This window comes from Zonotrichia albicollis, chromosome 2 (assembly GCF_047830755.1).
Source record: "Zonotrichia albicollis isolate bZonAlb1 chromosome 2, bZonAlb1.hap1, whole genome shotgun sequence".
In the NCBI taxonomy this organism is placed as follows: domain Eukaryota; kingdom Metazoa; phylum Chordata; class Aves; order Passeriformes; family Passerellidae; genus Zonotrichia; species Zonotrichia albicollis.
In genome coordinates this window covers 82,972,470-82,995,589 of record NC_133820.1, presented here as the reverse complement: position 1 = coordinate 82,995,589, position 23,120 = coordinate 82,972,470, and the positions used below count along the sequence as shown (strand labels likewise).

At 33.0% G+C, this 23,120-nt stretch overlaps 1 long non-coding RNA gene across 3 annotated transcripts in view; it reads right to left on the bottom strand.

Annotated features, from left to right (window-relative positions):
• Positions 1–23,120, bottom strand: part of LOC141728348 (uncharacterized) — a 177,604-nt gene that overhangs the window by 68,620 nt on the left and 85,864 nt on the right. For 2 of the 3 annotated variants that reach the window (XR_012579272.1, XR_012579270.1), the window contains exon 2: positions 18,317–18,376. This is a non-coding gene — a long non-coding RNA (uncharacterized LOC141728348). Of the gene's footprint in view, positions 1–8,395; positions 8,820–18,316; positions 18,377–23,120 lie in introns of those variants that run through there. The other variant, XR_012579271.1, reaches the window with a different exon arrangement.

The following is a 23,120-nucleotide window of genomic DNA, read 5'->3' as shown; positions in this document are numbered from 1 at the left end:
GTGGTGTTTTCCCAAATGCTTGCATTCTGCCAGTGTACAATGATTTGTGGCTCAAGGTCCTCCTGACTCATACGTGATTTCTTTCTTCTTTGCAGACCTCGAAGGATTTTTCCTCAAAAATCTGTCCAAATCTTCTTTTGAACACTCACAAACTTAGAGCACTCAAAATGTCCTCTGGCAAAGAGTTCAATAGCAGAGTATTTCCTTTTATTTGTTCTGAACCTGGCACCCTGTACCTTTGACTAGGAAAGAGAGTAAACAATATTCTCCATGACTCTCAGAATATTCGACTTGTATTTTTTTGCCTCTGTAGGCTGCAGATGAAAAAGCCCCAGTATAGATTCACTGCTATTAGTGCCATGAAGTCCTTCATTGCTTTACCTCCACAGTAAATGCATCAAATAAAACCAAAATATTTCCTCTCATTTACAGCCAGGAACACTATGTCACAAAGGGGGGAAAATCCAGTTTTATCCTACTTGCATTTCAAATGAATTCTCCTTTCTGTAGTCCACTGATATGGAAATGGGAAAACGTCTCTATTCACTTTTTCTTTCTTTAGGAAGTCATACCACATGTTATTAAATGCAAAAAAAACTTCAAAGTTTTCTGGAAGGGAAAATGACAAAAATATAGCCTTCAAATATGACTTCAATTTTTTTCCTATTCTTAAATTGCATAATATCTATTTACATGCATAAAACACTGTTGATCACCTGATTATTGCATTTCCTTATTTTCCACTTATCTTATGCTATTTTTAACTACAGCGCTTATTTTCTTTGTTTTTTAATCTTCACACAGAGATTTAACCTCCAGGAAAAGTCTCATAAATGCACTTTTCCCCCTTCTTTTTCTTGTATATTCCTCATTGCTGAATATGAAAATGGAGTAAGATCTTGGGTCAGCAAGTACTTAACAAAACTTCTTTTAAATATTGCACCCCCACTGCAAATAAGCTTATTTGGTTCACATTCATTATGATTTCTATATAGTTTGTTTTTTAAGGTCCAAATTCTAAGTTTAATTCACAAGGAATATTCCACTGACGATATTGAAAAATATACTTTCCAGGAAAGGAAATATTTTGGACATATATTAACAAGTTGGAGTTTACACGCATTTGCAAAAAGTAAACAAGTAGACTAGATTTTTTTTGTCACACAAGTACTTTGAAGTCAATACAGCTGTAGAAATTTATATCTGCTTAATTTTCCTCATGTTTTTCACCATAATTACATAATCAGGCCTTTGTTACACTGACTTTCAGTTTAACATCCTGCTTTCTCTGTGAAATACCCATATAGAGTGCTGTTGAACATGGTCTACTTGTGTCCAAAACAAGTTTGGTCCACAAGTAGCCTGCATCTTTTTTTTTTTAAACATGACAACAAAAATATGCAATCTTTGAAGCCAGGAAAGACATATATAAACCACATGATGCTGTAACACCATCAATTTTTGAATTGCTGTTCTGGAAATATTTTATAGCTCTGTTGTTCTCTTCATCATGTGAAAGGATGTAGAGGATGCACATGCATGAGCTGTGACAGTTATTTAATTTAGAAACTGTATTTCTGAACAATGCTCTACCATTGTTCTACCATATTCGTATTTGTAGCTATGTGAAAATGAAAATAATAACAACAACTGCCTCTATGAATTCTCCAGGACATCCAGAAGTGCTTTGATCAATACTTCCCTAGGTTTTTATTTTTCCAGCTTTCTATAATTCATGGTAGATGTAGTGAGTGTATCATTGTTTCATCATATAGTGAATAAGAACTGTACTGTTTTATCTGAGAATCTTGAGGTATTTGTTTGAAAATCTAAAACATATTTTTCAGTTTTCTGACTATGTAAATCAGATCAAAAATGAGATTTGTGTTATTTGAAATCATAAATATTATCTCTTCCAAGCTTATGTTTTGGAGTGTGTATGACTTTTTCCATGATATTCATACCTTGTGAGTTCTCTTTTCCCATTAGATGCCAAGATCCACTCAACTCCACATTTAAAAGATATTTTAAAAATGTATAATGAAATATTGAAGTTCCCTAGAGCTGTTTTGTACTGTGTAGGTAGAATAATATTTTTCTTGTTCTTTTACCACTGATGAAGGATTTTATACTGACTTTATTACTGAAAGAAAATTATTATGCTATCCTCTATAAATGATTAATAGCACCTGTCAAGATATTTCACTACAACATAATGGTTGTTTCAAGGTTTACATCTTTAGTTTTATTTTTTATTATGCTTATCCATCTCTTAATAAATTGTACTTCAACTGCAGTTAAGGTGTAACACAGTGTTTAGTTGAATAAACTGAATATCTGGATGCCTGATGTTTATGAAACATGTCATCTGCTAACTTTTTGGTTCTCCCTAAAGTTTAATATCTGAATTAAAGTTTAAGTTTAATTCTTGACCTACTGTCTTCTCAAAGCAGAAAAACAGATCCTGGAAGAATGAAGTTCTATTATGACAGTGATTAAATGTGTGTCATTTAAAAATCTGACAAATTAGATATTAAATAAGAGGATGGCCAGGTATCTCAAGAAATAGCAACAATTAAATCCTGCTCTTCTGCAGAACTTATAAACTGCAAGAGTGGCAAATAATAGATATTAATTCCCTTAAAGGAAACAAAAAAAATTAAGTAGGAAACTGAGTGCGTAGGGTTAGTTACCTACACTATTAGTATTCTACCACAAACTTTTCATGAACCAGATATGAATCCTATTGGTGTGAAAATAATGTCTCACCCAGGAAATATTTTTATATTACAGCCTCCACAGTTCTTTTTTATTAGTTTTTAAATGCTTTCCTGTCATTTTTCACTAAATCCATGAACTTGGGTTAAAGATCCTATATATCTGCTTCATAGAGGAGATCGAAGTTTTGCCTTTTTTTATAACTGTAGCCATGTGCTGTCAGGTCTAATCACCCATTCAGTATCTACATTCTGAATACAATCATGTAAATACATAGACTGTGTCATAGGTAATCTTTATTTAAACAACTCAGCCCACTGCCCTCCCAACGTTTGCAGTTCGTAAATTTGCTGAGTTAGATTTTTATTAGTTTAGTTACTTATAAGTGTCCTCATAGATGGCTTCTATCAGTCTTCAATCTTCATAGACCCTCAGAGCCCTTGCAAACCCTCAGCATTAGAAGTATTCTTTGGCTGGAAGTGTCCCTCTTTCAATTGTCTAATGGGTAAAAATATTCCTTTGCTTGCTGTGAGATTGTTCCCCCAGTTTCATATGATGTCTCATTAATTCACCCTATCCATGCCCATCTCATTGTGCTGTAACACTCATAATAGAGGGCTAAAATCCATTTACATGGAATAAGGAATATAGCTATTGGAAATTTTTACAGAACTGTGTGCTGGGTTTGGCTGGGACAGAGTGAATTTTCATCACAGAGGCTGGTATGGAGCTATGGTTTTGTTTTTGGATTTGTTTTTTCTGAAAACAATGTGATTATATAGAGATGTTTTTGTTACTACTGAGCAGGGTTTACATAGAGCTGAGGTCTTTTCTGCTTCTCATACTGACACTCCAGAGGGGAGCCTGGAGGTGCATGGGAAGCAGGGAGAAGACACAGCAGGAACAGTCCACCTAAAATGATCAAAGGGATGTTCCAGACCTTATAGCACCATTCTCAGTAAATAAAGCTTGTGGGGAAGAAGGAAGTGGGACATATTTGGGGTGATGGAGGAACATTTGGGGAATGTTTATCATCCCAATTGTTACATTCCTGTCCACAGGAAGCAGGGAATGAAATCCTTGTTTTACCTCACTTGTATGTGCAGCATTTGATGTTCTTTTTAAACAAGTTTTCTAATTTTTACCTTTCTAATTCTGTCTCCAGTCCTACTGGTGAGGGAGTGAGTGAGAAGCTGCTTGTTGCTTGGCTGATGGTTGGGGTTAAAACATGACTTATTGTTAAAAAAAATGACCTTATTATTCATAATTTTCAGCTAGGTACTTCTCTTCTATGCCTATATTTATACACTTACATGAAGAAGAAACCTCCTGTGCTATTTCTTCCCTTTTGTTTCCTATCCAATTTATTTAATAATATACATATATACTATAAGCAGAGAGAGAAAATGAGTTAAATGCATGAACATTTGGCTTGCAAAAATCTCAGGGACAGTTTTCTTAAACTCTCAGAAATTATTTTAAGGTGAGCAGAAGAGCAAGGAAAATGGGGTTACAAGGTCAGACTGATGCTATCATATCTTATTTCCACCTGGAGGAACATAAAAATCTTCAATTCTGTATTGGGGGATATTAAGGACTTCAGTGGAGAAAAGCTGAGGAATTAGGGACTTCAGTGGAGAAAATATTTTTAAATTAGTAAGAGACATAATAATAAAACAGTTAAATCACAGAATTAAAGATAAGAGAAAATGGAGGTCTGAATAAAGATTATAGGCAGGGACGAGTCAAATAGATTAAATTGACATACCATTCATATGGTGAGAGAAATTTCTTTTAGCAGGAAAAATTATATTTAAAACTTAGGACTGAAAATAATAAGCTGGGTGCACCTTCACTGTTCAGTGAGTGAAATCTGCTGTGAGGATGAAGTATATTTAAGACAGAAAAAAAAGGGAAAAATAAAATGCAATTAAAAAATCATCTGATAGAAAACCATAGGCAAGTTGCAGCATATTTTGTTGCCTTGTAAAGAGGCAGCATACCCTAAAGAGCTCACACTAGGACGTCGTGAGAATAGACATAAACCTGGCCTGAAAGAAAAGAATTCTTTTGTAATTTTTTTGGTTCTGAAGCACAACTGAAAGCATAAAATATTACAGCTGCTTGGTCCTTCCACCTTCAGATGCCTGAAACTGCATGTAGAATTTTAGATATCAGCTTTGCAGTCCTGTCAGACTTCTTCAGCGCCAGAATCTATAAAAGGTGCTGCCATTCCAGCATCTATACAAGGTGCTGCCAGACCAGAATCAGGTTCATATTATTTCTCAGTTACAAAACCATAGTTAAACAGTCTGGTTGATGTTGACAGTTGTTGGGTCAGTGATTTGCAAAGCAAATATTTCTCCCTGTTACTGTGAGCTTTGAACAGACTTCTTCATTATGCTGTGTTTATCAAGGATGTGCAGTCTGCTTGTGAGGTTCACATGAATATGTTAATTGGAAAGAACATTAATTTTAGTAGCTCATTAAGAATGTTTTGACTGATCAAGGAAGAAGGGTGGCAAAATCCATGATGTCATCTACACGTCTAAAGTAATCCATATATAAAAAATATTATTTACAGAAGTAATATTCTCCTGGTTCATTCATGAAATGACAGAAAAGACTTATCAAACGTGGATATTGATAAGTCAATTCAGGATGGGAGCTGGGGAAATAAGGGATGGTTTTAAATTATTTTCTTTTTTCTGAACCATCATCTTGTACAATGTCAATACACTACATCAGTGTACTTTTTGTACTTTGGCAATGCTGTGCCACGAGTTTCATTTTACTGTGAAAAATTTTAGAAGCTATGCTTCCATACTTCTGCATTTTGTTTTTCTTTTTCATTTTTTTTTAACTTTTCATTAATGCCTGTCGAGGGAAATGACATAACTCCTTGATTTACAGAGGATGCAGGAGGTGAAAAATGGACTGAAAATAGACAGAATTTTAGCCATGTGTTGTGGGTATATGGAATGAAGGAAAGATTTTTAAGGGAGTGGTCAAGACTGGATCATTTACACAAAATAAAAAAAAGAAGAAAAATAAGAAAAAGTCACAAATAAGAGTAATGGTAAGAACAAATTATAAACTAAAATAAAAGTGAAGAATTGGAAAAAAAAGAAATATTTAGAAAACAGTAAAGAAAGAACATAAATAAAGTGTGAATACATGGAGAGAAGTAAAAGGGACAAAACCAATATTCATGTGAATATAAATTCATTATAAATACCTAGTTAATAGAGAAGAAAAACTATTTAAACAAATCTTTTCTTGAAGTGGAATCTCAGCAGAAGAAGAAAAGTTGTTCTTTCCTGTACTGAGATAGCAAGAAACTAGGAAAAAATTGGAGGCCAAATTATCCTGCTTAAATTTATGCACATAATTCCTTTTCAATTTTAATAAATATTACCTGACTAGCAAAAGTAGATTCCTATATTTGTACAATAAGGAATAAATAATAATGAAATATTACCAAATAAATTGCCATAAATGTTAATTGTTTAACTATAATTGCATACACATATACAGAGGAGAAAAATAATTAGCTTTTTGCATTTGCTTGAATGAGTGAAGATGATAAACATGCTTTCACTTTAATTTAAATCTTTGTGAGTACAGGTACTTTATTTACTAATAGGAATGATCTTATCTTCTGGGTCATTTATCCTTCATGAGCTCATGCTTTCAAGGTGAATGGATTTCAGTTAAGGAGAGCAAATATATTGCTTCCAGCCACGCTCTATAAATGCTGTCCAGTATCCTGTCAGTGTTTTAAAAGCCAAGTCATAAATAAAATGGCAAAGGTTGTTTTAAATGATGGGAACAAAATGTTTCCACTTTATTATACACCACCAAAATGTAAAGGCACCTCAGTTTTGTAGAGAATCTATTAATGTTCTACATCTTTACTAAATAGGGTGAAAGAAATTAAAAGCTATCTTTGAAATACTTTATTTCAAATAATATCTATGGAGGATTTACTAAGTATGACGTGACATCATCCAATTCTACACTATCTAAAATTAATGCGCAATTTTAGTCTTGCTTTTCAAACTGTCAGAATGAATGAGACTTATGACAGAAGTTAATGAAGTAAGGAGAATGAACTATGAATAAGTTAATCAACTAGGAAACCCCCAACTTCCTTGCCATTCCTCTGCATGGCAAGAGGAAAAGCAAAAAAAGCCCTAAGCCCTGATCAACAATAACCAAAATATCTCTCTACGTTATCAACCCTGTGTTAGGCACAAATCCAGAAGACAGCTCCATACCGGCCACTGGGAGGACAATTAACCCAGCAGAAAGCAGCCCACATAGGTATATTAAGATTGTTGTCTTTTCTTTGAAGCAGAAATCAAGCTAACTTAAAACATTGTGTTTTGTATTGAGTGGTAACTCACAGAAAATTATGATTTTGTGGTGACGCCATATTGTTCAGAGAAGGAATGAAACTGAAGGATAAGATGGAACAAAAAGGTGTCTTTCATTTTAAACAACATCAGCTCTTGTCACAAGTGCTGGTACATTTCTTTATTCTTATATTTTTGAGTCAAAATTCATTATAGCTTTGGCATAAAAATGAGCATACAAACTTTCATGTAGGTGTACACAAATACAGACAAAGGCATGGTGCTAAGGAAACTATAGCATTTTCCAGGGATTGGTTTTTTCTTGGAAAAAACAAAAAACTGTGGAATCTGAAACGTCTGGGTTGAAGTACTAATAATGTCTGCTAGAAAGAGAGCTTCAGGATGGGATTGTTAGAGCTGGAAACACTGCTTAGCCAAAAAACTAATAAGAATTAAGGATGACAAAGAAATTAAAGGTTCTTCTTGAAGATACACAGTAGAATTTCTTCTTTCCTGGTGGGGTTCTTCCATAGCAAACAGAGAGGTTCAGGAATTTTTGAGGCATATTTATCCAATTTATGTTAGATGTCTGTTTCCAGCATTGGGAAGATACAGCAAAAACCCACAAAACTCCTGTGAAACAACAACAACCAAAACCCACTCAAGTAAAATTTTGGTCAGATTTTTTTGTAGGTCTAAAGATGTGTAGAAATTAATTCTTCTATGCACTTAGATATATTTAGGTGCAATAAGAAGCATGCACAATTATTTAAATGAATTCCAGTTCACAGTCTGAAGACTAGCAGATATTCTAATTATTCCAAACAATGAGTGTCAGAAAAGAAACAGAGAAAGCATAGAACAATTGACAGTGCTTTAAAGTTTTATAATTTCTTTTTCACTACCTACAAGTATTAATACTATGATTTAAATCTGTGTTAGGACATGGTGACAAATAGCATGAAAAGAACAGTAATTCTGTGAGTTTGAAGTAGATAAAGTAGATAAAAAATCCATGTCATAAGCAATTAATTATTCAGTGGAAAATAAAGAAGGCAGGTATTGACTTAGACAAATTTCTCACAGGGTATTTGATAGCATGCTGCATTAAGGTATCTCTATTTTTTAATATAGAAATTATTATATTTTCTTGCAGTAAGAAGACAATTGTGCAATCTTGAATCATTAAAAACATATTTTACTAAACCTATAAAATTATTAGGTAAAATAATAATAATCAGTATCTAATAAATGCTAAAATATTTACCTTGCACTTAAGTAAGCATAACATGAAGATAAAGGAACAGAAAAAACTCAGGGAATTTAAATGTAGACACACTTTTTCTTTTATTTTAGCTGTTTTCAGAAAAAAATATTACTGAAACATTTCAGAAGACAGGGAATTAAAGTTCCTGCTACTTTCCATCTGCAGTTTTGCTTATATTGATTTAGCACAGATAGCCTTTCATTTTTATTTCTCTAATGTTCTTGAAATCTATATGAGATCTTGAAAATAATATGTTCCTGCTTCCGAATTTCCCCAGGAATGATAAATTTAATTTGTTGTTGTTGTTGTTCTTGTTCTTCTTCTTCTTCTTCTTGATTGCCATCTTCTTCTTCTTCTTCTTCTTCTTCTTCGTCTTCTTCTTCTTCTTCTTCTTCTTCTTCTTCTTCTATCATGCTACTATAGTAACACTGCTGTTCCTAGTGATTTCTGCAGTCCTTTGTGTCCTAAGAGCAAGGCTAATAAGTGTGGAATGATTAGTATGGTGCTCTGGAGTTATCCACACCTGCTTTGATTGAACCTAATTTAGCTGTCAATTATTTCAAATGTCAGACTGAAATGGAGAGATCTAAACTTGTGGATGATTCCCCACTGAACTGAGACAGTCTGTTAGAGGCAGAAGTTTCAATCAAATGTTATTGTTCTCTGCATTTTGTATTGGAAACCTCTGCACCATGAAAAATCCCAATAGGTGAAATATTGTATTAGTTTACTAAAACAAATACAGATCAGGACTCCCCTCAGAAATATGAAGGACACTTTCCCTGACTCTATTTGTATTCTAACTGGTCTGTACATTCAGATGAAAAATTCAATACTTAAGCACTTAGAGTAAGGAGCCCTGAATACTTTTACCAATAAAGAACTAAGGCCCACATTATCTAAAAAGTTTTTAAGACCTTTGATGGATAAACTATAGATAAATATTCTAAAGTAATTTAAAATCCAAACAAAGTGAAATAAAAATTATTAACCAAGGTTAGGAAAATAACCTTTCTTTATTTAACTCTTTTGAAAGTCCTACCTGTAAAAGAAAACTAGAAATGGTGGTGTTTAATACATTCTGGATATGTGTGTAAAAGCTAAGCAAATATATATATATATATATCAATACCCTCAAATACTAAGGCAACAGTGGGCAAGAGAAAAGCATTTCAGGTCTCTTAAATAATACACACTTCCCTATGTGAAACACTGACTATAAAAATATCAATTTCTCATAAATTTTTCAATGGAAAAAGCTGAATTGGGATAGCGCAAAACCAGTGCAATAGATAGATAGAGTATATACTATTATTATTTGGCTACAAGTATTTTTGGACCACATAAAAAATCTGAAAGGAGAAAATTGTTTGGTTTTTTTGTTTTTTTTGGGGCGGGGTATTTTATGTTTGCTTTTTTTTTTAGTTTTGGTTTTTGGAATGTATTTTTTTCCAAGGTCTCTATCTCCATCCCAAACAGTATTAAATCACTACTGAGAAATACCTTGTATAGAGTACATCAAAAAAAGATTAAAATTTTAGAAACCTATTAGTTTGTAACAAGCACTGTGTGTTGCCAAGGAATAAAATATCCCTGCTTCCCTGTGAGATCACTGGTATAGGTTGTATTAGATACATTGTATAATTTAATTCCTCATTAAAATTAGAACAGTTGCACGGAAGATTGAAGATACAAATATATATATCATCAGTAAACATTCATGTATTTTTGCAGAAGTAGAATGGGAGACTTTGTAACTGAGTCTTATTTTAAAACACAATTAATCTGACCTATTTTGTCAGGCTTGATTAAAGTAAAATGAACCATGCCCTAGAAGTGCCTATTCATCTTGATTGTTTGTAAAGGGAGTTCAGGGAGTTTAGGTGAGACACAGACATCTACATGCATTCAGAGTCTTGCATTGTATAACTACACAGACAAAATGTAGACTTTTAACACAAATGTTGAAAGATGAAAAGATATAAAAAACATTACATTTAATAATATTTGTATTTTATTGACTTGGAACCTCATTTTTCATTTTTCTTTTAAAAAAGGAATAAATAATTTCAGTTATTGCTTTAATACTCTTGGCATTTTTCTGCCTGCCAAGCTCCATGTTTACTGCCTTTAGAAGTGAAGAATATCATGTAGCACATTGTGAAGCTTTTTTTCAGGATATATTTGGGTGGGATTATTTGTTAAAATGTTGGCAACCTATGTTCCTATAATATTTTTACATGTGGCTTCATTTCTCCCTATGGAATTAAGAGTCAAATCTTAGTGTAACAGGATTCAATGCCCTGAGGGTACCTACAAAGTACTCATGGGTTATTTTATTTTAAAACTAGTTTATCAAATGGTGAAAAAAATCCAAACAAATTACCAAGACTTGCTTGCAGAATCAAACCCTGAAAATATATTTTTCTTGAAAATGACATGGATAAAAAGAACTTAATATTTCAATCAGCTCCTCATGTTTCTCTTCTAGCATAATTTTTCTTTTAAAATAATTTCATTCTTTGTTTCAAGGTCCTACTTTAGTTCAAAGTTTTGATTGGGTTTGAAGTATTAGCTGCTTTGGGTTTTTTGTCTCCAAGGAGTCAAAAACCAGAGTCCATCATGGAGGTGAAAGTCACATTATTACATAAATAATTTTCTTCAGTGCAGACATGTGAATCTGTTCCAGTAATTCAATTACACCTCTGGAGCTGAAGAACAGAACATACATTTTTAGGGTTTTGTTTGTTTTGTTGTTTGTCAGATATAAAGTAGAAATCTGTTTTGGACAAATTAATAATTTAGAGGAAATTTCCTTTTTCTTTTCCTTTCAATAATAATAAATCAACACCACAAAAAGTGTAAAAAAACCTGTAATGGATACAGCAAAAAAAAAAAAAGAGAACATTTTTTAAAAAGAATGTTAAGAATAGCCTTGAAAGGACAAATAAAAGTCTCAGGAATTTAATGATTTTTTAAAATTAAAAATGTTACACAGATAATTTAAAAATTAATTAGTATGGAATGATACACATTCATTGTCCTGAATAGAGCAGGAAAATTATCACAGCTCATCAGCTTTGGGCTTGAGCCAATCTAAAATCACCCCAGAAGCAGCTAGCCCATGAAAATTCCCTAGATTTCTCAGAACAAGTAACTAAATTATGATACCATCATGTTTCCCAACAACAAGGTCATATGCTTTGGAGATTGCTGCATAAGGCTCTAAGGAATCACTGAACAGGATTCACTTGCACAGAGGGATATATCAGTTGTGTTCTTAGTTATTTTTTCATGTACACTGTACAGGTTTCAATTTATTATATATAATACAATCCTCACATTTTCAGTTAAAAAACTCTGTTGTATTAATAGCGAATAATCATGAGATGTTTTCAACACCAAAATAATCTTCTGTGGCTATCAGAAGTCTTAATCTGATCATTGAGAACATGCTAAGGAAACGTTCAGTTTGATGTTAATGTCGTATCAGAGGGTATCAGTGAAAAATTGAAGACTCATCTTCCTTTGTTCCCCCCTACCCTTACAATATTCATTTGCACTGTTCAGTGGTTTTGCTCCATTTTTATGTATTTATGTATTTATTTATTTATTTTATTTTTTTATATTTTATTTATTTTACCTTCACTGTTATTGAATATATTATTTTCTTTCTCCCTCTGGTTTAAGAAAAAATATACCCGCTTGGTAATGACCTCTTTTCCAAATGTTTTTGGCATTACTGGAGGAGATTTTTCTGATATTACTGGAAACAGGTATATGTACTTTTGCACCAACATTTCCTAAACTCTAGTTTTTGTGTCCTGGTTGTTTGTATTTGACCACTAAATCTGTAGCTAACTTGAGTTAGTACATCCTCCAATTTTTTTGTAGTCTCTAATGCAGATGTTGGAGGAGAACAGCATGACACATAGAAAAAGTGAACTCTGATCTACTAAATAAAAATGTTATTCTTTGCCGGATGTAAAAAAATCTCTAATACAATTTGGCTTAATAAAAAACTCCACCAGGACTGTGTGGAGTTTAACAACAAGATTTTGGGAAACAGAAAAGGATGACTGCTTGCCTCTTCTACCTTAAAAATGTAACAGCCAGTTCACTGAGCGACTGCCTTTGTCCATAAGAAATGGCATAATTATAGTAACTGAAATCCCTCAAGAGTAGGTTTTTCAAGAAGCAGAAACTCTCAGACTGGAGCCTTGTAAAGGATTTAGAACTGAATATTTTGTTCCTTCTCCCTAAGTCCCTGACAAAATATTTCTGAGAGGTCAGTACACGGAGAATTTAGTTCAACACAGTATTCTAAACCAAGGTGATAATCCTCACTTCACAATCAAATTGTAATAGCCTTTATAATTCAGCCTTTTTTCCTTTCTCTGAACAACATTAAAAGTAACTAAAGCAAAGACATAAAAATATCTACCACAAAGTATTAAATGTTTGCAAAACTCAGGACAAAAATTTCTCCAACGTACACTATGTTAGCATATTGAAAGAATTATTTTATATCTTTGAAAATCTACAACACCCAGGAGAACCACAGTGGCATTAATTTCATTCTGAAAAATGGCAAAATACATACTATACACGTGTATGTCACTATAAACCTATTTAAATAGCAATATTTTATACTCATTTTTATTCCTTAGAATTTCTGGTTCTTTGGGCAACAATTTTTGAATAATTGTTCTTTTAGACTTAAGAAAAATTATCTAAATTCTTATATTTCAGAACTATTTCTATTTACAGGCTTCTTATGCTCATGACATCATCTCAGTGGAATACCCTGAAAATACAAAATATTCATTGTAAAAACTTGTACACTTGCCATTCTATTCTGGTTTGTATTTCTGTACTGAATAAATGTGTGAGGTGTTTTTTCTTTTAAGCTATGTAACTGCACAAGGAGAATTATGGAAAGAATTATGGAGAATTATGGAAAAAAGTCCAATTTTGATTTTCAATGAAATGAACTGAATTTGAAGAATTATCTGAATTTATTTCTTTAAAACAATACTCAAATAAAAGCTATAAATTTCTGGAGTATGTTGTATTCTCTGTTTTATCACTTTTTATCTGTCACATCTGTGGGTTTATTAAGACAAAAATGTTACCACATTCTGGTAAGATTGCTTTAATAATGTGTGGTTTTAATCAAATCTGTCAATATAATTCTTCTCTTATAACTACATATATCAATGAGGTTGATAAATGATGGGATTCTGTGAATTTTTTAAAAGAATAATTGAATTTCTTATGACAGGGGTGGTGCTTTTTGTATTTGAAACAAGTTGGAGATAAATACTACGAACTTGTGTAGAATTCCGTGTGCAGTAACTGGCTGGTAATCTGCCAACCCTGAGTTCTGCTTCCTGGGAATCCAATTTACATGTGATCAGCCAACTTAATGAATTTATTTTCAACAAAGTGAGATGCAAAGAATATTTAACTGTGCTGTAGAAGCTGCAGAGTTTGAAATTTAGAAGGAAGTGTTGGGGGTTAGGAACAGATTTTTCCCTCCCTCTCTTGCATTTTGTTTCATCTCTCTTTTCCATGCAGGTTCTGAATATGCTTTCTTTTCTTTTAATGAATATATTCTTCTGTGAACTATGCATTTACATATGATGAGAGAAAAAAAACCCACACCCCCTGTCACACCCCCCCCTTCCAAAAAAATCCCAAACCCACAAAAACCCAAGCAGACCAACACAAAAAAAGCCCCCAAAGCTAGTAAACAAACAAGAACCACAACAAAGTCTAAGATTTTTCCATAACAAATTGCCTTAAGGCAGTTAGGTTCGCCTAGCTCTACTTGAAAGCCCATTACTCTGGATTTACTGATATGCAGTTATTACACATAGGGGGAGTAGAGGATACAAATAAGGTCAAAAGAGTAGAGAGTTCTCACAGCTTTCAACTGCAGTTGAATAAATTAATATGAAAAGTTTTTGTTTTCCTACTAGTAGGAAAGTCATTAATATGATGAGATTATTTATTAGAACCTCTGAGATAATTTGCTCATTTCTCATTGAATGCAACTAACAATGAAGTATTGCAAAGCTTCCATTGCATCATATGTGGATTTTTTTTCATGGTTTTTTTTGGTTTATCACTCAATTTAGTTTGGTTCAACAAGATTTTCCTTTTTGAGTAACTTTGTTTACTTGGTTTCTTAGTAAGACATCCACATAGCTGCTCAAAAGTCAGATATTTTCCAGATGTCCCTTTTTTAATGAAATCACATTCAGAAAATAGATAAATATTCACATAGTTTGCTTCTCTTGTGGTGTTTAAAGAAAATTACAACTTTCCAAGAAACAGCAGTCTAATTATATATAAAAGCCTCTTAAATAATAGACTAAATTGTGCAGTACATCAGAAACAGAATTAAAAGATGCTGTGACAGAATTTTATAATAAAGCATGGAACAAAAAAAGGAGTTATTTAAAATATATGGCTGTTTACTTAACCAAATCCTAAAAAAATAGCTGCACAGCAAAGTCAAAAAACATTTAACTTAAATAATTATACTGCTATGAAGAATAATAATTGGAAGGGTGCATTAAAAATTAATGGTGAAATCTTCAGATTGCTTGTAGATACACAAAGCAAACAAAATCAGTTAGGTAGTCCCCTGTGGGTTTGTTTGTTTGTTTTTCTGTCTAGCTATTATATAGAAATTGCATTTATTTTGTAAATTTTGGTTTGGTGTAGGGCTTGGAAACAGGAGCATACCATGAGGCTTCTGGAATTGTTCTTTTAATCAAATAATTTATGAAACAATGTAATTGCAACATTTAAGCTTTTAGATGTAGAGCACATAATAGAAGAAATATCTTGTAAGAGGCAAAGGATGGCAAGCTCTACAAGGCTAAACAGAATTCAGAGGGCAGTGCAAAACTGAGCATGAAGAGAAGGTGCCAAATTGCTAAATAGCATTTCTATGGAAAATAAACCAGGTAAACACTCTTAAGTAGATGTGTAACTAATGAAAAGATTTAATACTGATCTATAAGTGCAGGCAACACAGAATGTGTCACAGTCATATTTCCTGAAAAATTCTTTTGCCCAGGATTTTCTCCTGGGAAGCTGAGAAGCCTCAGAGAAAAAGGAAAACAAATTCTTATCTCATTTGCTTCTCCTCGGTTTTGCTCACATGTGGAATGTGTTTATCCAACAGGTGATTTTTTCATTGGTTTCTGCTGTGAATTATTTTGACTTATTGGCCAATCAGGGTCAAGCTGTATCAGGACTCTGGTAAGAGTCACGAGTTTTCATTATTATCTTTTTAGCCTTCTATAAGTATCCTTTCTGTATTATTTAGTATATTATAATATATTATAGTATAATAAAACAATAAATTAGCCTTCTAAGAATATAGAGTCAGATTCATAATTCCTTCCTTTGTCTGGGAACCCCGCAAATACAATAAGAATGTCCTCAGGGAATGGTTCTAACATGGATAACAAGATAATTTGTTTGGTCTTTTATGAAAAAGATAGACAGGTGATACAGATTTGGTGGCAAAAAAAAAAAAAACAGTGCTTTTTTTTAGTCTGGGTTTTCATATGTAAATTTTCACACTAGTTTATTTTAAATCAATAAAAAAAAAAAAACAAGCAATAACAAAGAAAGAAATGCTAGTGATTTACCAATGCTTTTAGAAATAAAAGCTTTTTCCAAAGAAAATATAGTACATTTTAAAATAGTCCACCATCCTCAGTTTTGGCACTTATCTTACAAAATTCAAAAGAGAGATGCAATCTCAGATTTTCAGACTGCACTTGAAAATAAAAATATTAAGGCTGAAAAGATAACTTAAAGTCTCAAGGCTCTTATATTTGTACTGATTTATAAGTTGCAGCTATTTGTCAACCAGGGACTGCTGTTCATGAATTTTACACTAGGGAGATGTTAGATACAGAACACAACTAAACATATAAGCAGGGTGTTTAAACTTCAGTACCCCTGCTCCCTTCTGACTTTTGAAAGCACTGTCAAGAGGATTATTAGTATTCCTTGCTCTTTTCAATATCAGAGCTCATGTATCATGGCCTGGCTTCAGGAAAAATGAGCTACAGTAGCATGGAGGATACTTCTCTTGCATGTGAAAAATACAAATTTGAACAACTGGAGAGGACCTGGAATGCAGGTATCAGTCTTCCTCGACATGCTCTGACAGTCACTGCCCACCCCGCTCTACTGAACACAGAAACGTTACTCTGTGTTTTGAGAGGCCTTTATAAAAGGCCATGCAAAGCTCTTAGCCACAAGTTTTCAATGTTCATATTGCCTTAGAAAAACTGAAGTTGTCCTGAAGTTCAAATGCTGGTTCCAATGTATCAGGTGGTGATTTGTCAATGCCAATAAATTTTCCCAGTATCTATGTCTTTCATGACTTATTTCCCTATCAGGTTAGACTAGATTTGATTTGATTTCTGTATCATTTTTTGGAGCTTAACTTCTTAAATCCTCTCCAATCTTCATGTTTGTGAGTTCAGTACTAGCTGGTGTCTTTCTTTTATTTGTATCTGTAGGAAAATCTGGAGGGTTATGAAATCCTATTACCTCATATCAGGTGGACTGTGTTTCTATCTTCAAGAATATTATTTTCTGAATTTATTCAGGAAGGGTTTATGTCTGTTCTCTATCACATCAACATTTTGTCTATATTATGTCTCTTTACCTCTCTGATATTTCTGTCCCTGAGGTATTTATAGAAAGCTGTCATATCCATCAATTTTTTTGTTTTCCATTCATATTTTTTTGCTAGACTAAACAAGAAAAATCTTCTGTAGTCTCCTGTGTAAAAAGGGACTCTCCATTCCTCTCATTCTACTCATTGTCTGTATTGGTTTTGTTCTGATTTCATGTTTCTTGACCACAAAAATGTACAAAATAAAGAATGCTTTAGTCACAGTATATAAGTTATCAAGAAAAATCGTAAAAAAACATTCCTAATTCAAGTAATAAATCTTTTTTGCAATATGTGAGAACGTTATCTTTCTTTCTTGGAAGTATGGATTTAGGTGGTTTATAGTCATTCTCTTGTCTCTTCTCCTAATTTTTACCTTGCTTGTTCTACACAGTAAGATTTTGTTAATCTGAATTTTTTTCTAGTCTGTTTTTCTGTGACATTCACCTGCACAGACTGCTCTTAAGTTTGTCCTCTCATATGTGTTCTTTATATTTTAATTTAATCTCTATGGCACTCTTATGCATACAGAGTATTAGGTCTGGATAAATCTGAAATCCTTAAAAATCTAATTATGTTTTAATAAATTTTCCAATTGGAGAGAATTGTAATTTTCCTGGGGATGTTTATTAACACTATTAACACTCTCTGTAAAAATCCAAGCAATGAAATCTTGGTTGGGTTTTTGTTTCTTTGTCATCAAAAAAAGGATAAAGAATATTATTTTCCTTTTTTTTTCTTGCTAGTTATGAATACTTTTAAAATATGCTGCCATGATTTTCTGTTAATTTTCAGTTAGACTATTTTTATCCTTGTAGAGACTCAATATTATTCCTTTTTTTTTTCCTTTCCACTTCATCATTTATGTAAAAAAGAAATAAGAAGAAAAAAAAATTGTATATAAGAATAAGGTTGCATAGTCTAAAAGTTCACATTTGAGACAGAAATCAGCATAATTTTAAACTCTATCCTTCTCCAGGCAAATCTGCACTAAACTTAAACTACTTTAGCAAAACCACTTTTGGTGGCTCTTTGCAGGTCACAGAGTACTTTCAGATATTTTTTTCAGCACTTGTATGCAATGTGCTGCTGACATGGCACCAAGTCTGTTGCCTATATTGGGAATATCAGAAGTTTTATTTTTTCTATTTTACTGTATTTTAAAACAAATGGTAATACAAGTGGTAGAAGATGGAAAGTTTACATAGTCATTTTTTAACTTCTAAATAAAGAACATTTTTACTGGATGCTACTTACATATCAGCCATGTGTCAGCTTTTCCAGTTTGTCAGGACACCTTCACTATTGCTTGCTACTCTGTTGAAACATACAGAATTCCAAAGAATCACTGGTTAAATATGTGTGTAATAACAGTTTGTTTAAAAATGTGTAAGGATGGGAGATTAAAAGCTAAGAAAGCCAAAAACCATTGATCAGGATAGCATCAGCATTTTGATAAATACCATGGATATGTAGGTTTCAACTTTCTCATTTAGCTCAAAAATTTCATCTGTTCATAATACTCATGACAATGGATTCTATATGATTCCATTTACATTTTTTTTATTTTTCAAGTAATCATCTCTGTCTTATTTTTAGAAATATTTTAACCGAATTTTCTTAAAAATAAGTGAAGTTTTGTTAAATCGCAATATGAAACATGAATTCTTTCTGTGAAGAAAGAGTCTGCATAAATTATAATAGCCTAGATTTCTAAAGTTATCAGAATAGTAGAAAGGAGTATTTAATACAACTTTATAATATTAAACTGTGATTAACACAATTCCCAAAGTATGTTTATTAAGGGTAATTATCCACTTAATACTAAACTGGTATCGCCTTAAATTGTAAATTAATTAGATATGCAGGAGGAAATCAAGTTAATTCTTTACATCAGCTCAGTCCATTGTTTAATACAGAATATGCAATATCAAATATTATAAATTCCAGTGAAAGTTAAGCCATTTCAAGAAAGATAAGGAAAGTGAAAAACACATAGAAAGAGAATAATAAGGAAAATTTTTCACAAAATATTACTGTATATTAATAATTTTATATTACATTTTTATTGCTCCATATAGATGTTAGATGCTATATGTGAGGAACAGAAATACATTGTTGTGCCAAAAACAGAAAACAAGGGGCCTTAAAAGCATCTGTATTGCTTTTTTTCTGATTGTTCTTGTTTATAAGCATTTTTCTCTTGACGTTCTATCACTCCCTAAACAATGATATAACTCCATTGTCAATAGTTAATGAAGCTCTAGAAATGAAAGACTCTTGTCACCACCCTATTTTTGCCACTGGGGAAAAGTTTCAGTTGATTGTCTTTAAGTAGCATATTTATTACAGCAATGCTGAGAGATTCTTCAGAGCATTTTAGTACTGGCCATAGTACAGACTGTGGATAATATAAGTACTTCAACCAGATATTGTTCTGGGTTTTTTGGACAAATAACAAAGAGCAATCTTTTGTGATGTTATCTATATAGACAGGACAAATGTGGAAAATAAAAAGAAAAGAACAGATGCAATATTTTAACTCTTTTCTTAATGAGAACTTAAGTTGTTGCCAAGGTTTTTTCACCAGGCTTCAAATAAACATAATGCTTTATGTTTGGCTTTTTAATTGCCTACAAATAAACCTCTTTAAAAAAGGAGGACTATAAGAGAAAAAAAATAAAGGAAAGTAGATACCATTGAGAGAGAATCAGACTCCAAGACAGTCTGATATTCTTACCTTATTCAAGCAAAATATATATTAACATAGTTATATACAAGTCAATAGATCTTCATGTGAGGACATGGGCCCTGATTGACTTTTATGGGAGATTTTTAAATAGTAGGGCTGCCAGTACAATGCTATAGCCAGAAAATCTATTACTATCTCTGCACACATACAGAGGCAGAGTGAGGAGGAAAGGAATGTCACTGCTGTGTACACCATTGGCAAGGGGATGGCTGGAGTTCTGAATGTAGATATCTACTCCAAGTATGGAAGCCAAACAACTGGAAAAGGTGAAAGGACAAAGAATAACATGCACATGGACAAAATGCTTTACACTTTAAAACTTCATGCTTGCAATACAATTGATAGTTTTTCAGCCTAGTTTACTCTGACTCTGTAATGTGGTATCAATTATGTTGTCATGTGGGAAGGCTGAAGCAGAAAAACAACATACACTGAGTTTCAGAATTCTAATTTACTTAACCTAATTATGTTGTCATTCATAATGTTTTATGTATGACTGCTGTTTGTTCAGCAGAGAAATGTGATGAGGAGTGAATAAAAAGTAGGTTTTCTCCTTCACTAGAGGGGAAGGGTACATGTGGGCATTTAAGTAAAAGCATCAATCACCTGAGGTCCTCAGCCAGTGAGTCCTCAGACTGAAATAGATCTCTGTCGGCTATTTTGTTTCCATTCCTGGACTTGTTGTAACTGTTATATCTTCTTGCTACCTAATTTATTTTAACCACATGAGAAGCTCACATCAGAAACAGAACACATCAGTTCAGGCTTTTGACAGGGCTGAGTCCACGTTTATGTGGGTGTTGTTGCTTTCATTATTAATATTACTGTCATCCAGTATGGCATGATGTGAGACACAGCTCCTTCATATTTTTAGAGAAAGAATAAGCAAGTTGCACTGACAGGTTCTTAATTAACATTTCCTTTCAGTAAAACATTTTTGTAAATATTTAAACCAAAGAGTAAATTCCATCCTGAAAAGATTTGTTCAATGACATTATAACATTTCTTGCCTCAAAAATAAAGTATTTTTATTGAATAGCACAGAGTTTTTTGGCAAGTTAGCAACCAGAAAGCAAATTTAAGCAGGACTGATTCACTACTGGCTTGTATTAAATGAAGATTTTCATACCTTTGAGCACACAGACCATCAAGATCTCAAGACTACAGCTGTGTGGCAGCACTGGGATGTGTTGGCCTAGAAAAGATTCAGTGCTGTGAGGTAAATTACACATTAATGTTGCTTGGTGCTGTAGGTTGTTCAGGGAGATCTATCAATTAGGCAGAGGTACAGTTAAATACCTGGTTTTGCTGATACTGTTTTGAAGCTGATATTTGATCAAACTCACAACCAAATACGCTTGGCCCTTCTCTCTATACCTCTATATTACTCTGTATGGTGACATCCAAATGGAAATAATTCAATGCATGGAAAAGTCTACAATCAGCACAGCTCTGGGCTAATCAGTAGTCTGAAGGTACTAGGGAAAGTGTCAAAAACATCACACTGCCTGGATGAAGTACTTCTTTTTTTTCTGTTTGTGGCACATGGAAAGGCATGAGATGAGACAATATGAAAGAAATGTTACTTTCTATGCTAAAAGCAATGCTGCCTCCAGAGAAAAACAGATGGATCATGAGAAGTACAGTCATCTCGGCAACCTCATGATAATTTACTTACCAGGAGCATAATTCCTGTAAATATGGTCACAGGAATTGCACTTCAAGATTTTTTTTCCTTCTAGCTGACATTTCAGCAATCAAAGATTTAAAAAAAAAAGAATCAAGTAGAACCATATGTAATTTCTGTGTTCTACATGAAAAAAAATGTAAACTACAGATTACATTTACTACTTTTAAAACTTCCTTTCTCTCTGTAGTCTTGAAGTTTCTACAAAAGAAAGCATTTATTTGAAAAGCTGAAATCAGCAGGAAAGCAGAGATTACAGGCTCATAGAGTAGAAGCATCACCTTCACCTAATGTAAAAGTGATGGGAATATGAAAAACACTGCCTGATTTCTGTTTCTTCACTTTGTGTGTTACTTTTTAATGCAATAACTTCAGATTGGAGAAAATTCTCTCTGATTTTATCTGCTAAACTGCCATAAATCTTCCATTAAAAATATTTTTAAAGGTATGACTGATCATCATGACACAAATATCTCTTCCTGTTCTGCCTCAGGCTTCATATACAACCTATACAAATCACTTCAGCATTTTAAATACTAGTAAATCACAGTAAAATAGGATTTCTAGCTAGAGATCCATGAAACATGAAATAAAAATATTTGTTCAGCTGGAAGTTAACAACCTGACTTCAAGTTTAGGGAATGACAATTATAGCAGAAAGCTAACCAGGTTCTTTGCCAAGTTGTCATGTTATAAAAAAGAAATTAAAATATATCCTTCTTTCATGTTTTGTAGCAAATTTTACTTGCTACACTTTTTATTTTCAGTTAGAATGTTAAAAAAGTTAGTACAAAACACTGTTAAAAGTGCAAAGTTGTGGGCTCTCCACAGAACAAATGGGAATGCAAAACTCTACTCAGTAGCTGAATAGGGAAACACAGAAGCAGAGGACTCCTTTCAGTCCTGAAGCTGATGATGATAATGCACTTCTGATCTGTAGTCTAGTAGGAAAATATTAATATTCTCAAGTTTCCTCAAAATAATCACTGCATTTTCTTCAGAGATGACCATGACCATGTTATCAGGTAAAGTATGTTTACTTAAGATACTGAAGAATATCAAAATGAGAACAGTGTTTGTCCTGAAAGGAAAAGATTTAATTTCCTGGTAATGGGAACTGAAAGCAGTTCTAAAAAGGTAGATTATAAGCAATGGTAAATTGTCTCTACAACTGTTCCAGGATCTCAGTGGAATAATTGCTCAGCTTGCTACTTAATATTTGCTTCCTGTGAACTGTTTTGCCTAGAGGAAGTTATTGATGCCACATGAATATTTAAGAAGGAAAGTCATTGCCCCTGGGTATTGAAGGATTTTTTTACTAGACCTCCATTGACTTTAACAGGAGATGAAATGGCTAGTTACCAAATAGAAACATATATTTAGATACATAAATGTATTTGCAATTTGCAAATGAAGTGCATGAGTATAAGGCTTCATATCAATTGTATTACCATAATTCCTGGGCTAGCTGAGGTTATTAGGGGAATCTTATCCAACATTTAGCTGCTGCCTGAAATGGGAGCTGATCCTGGGCAGCTATGGGTCCTGTGGTGTACTCTCCAGACACAGCCTCAAGTAGAGACACAGCCTTAAGTAGAGACACAGAGGTCTCAAACATCCTC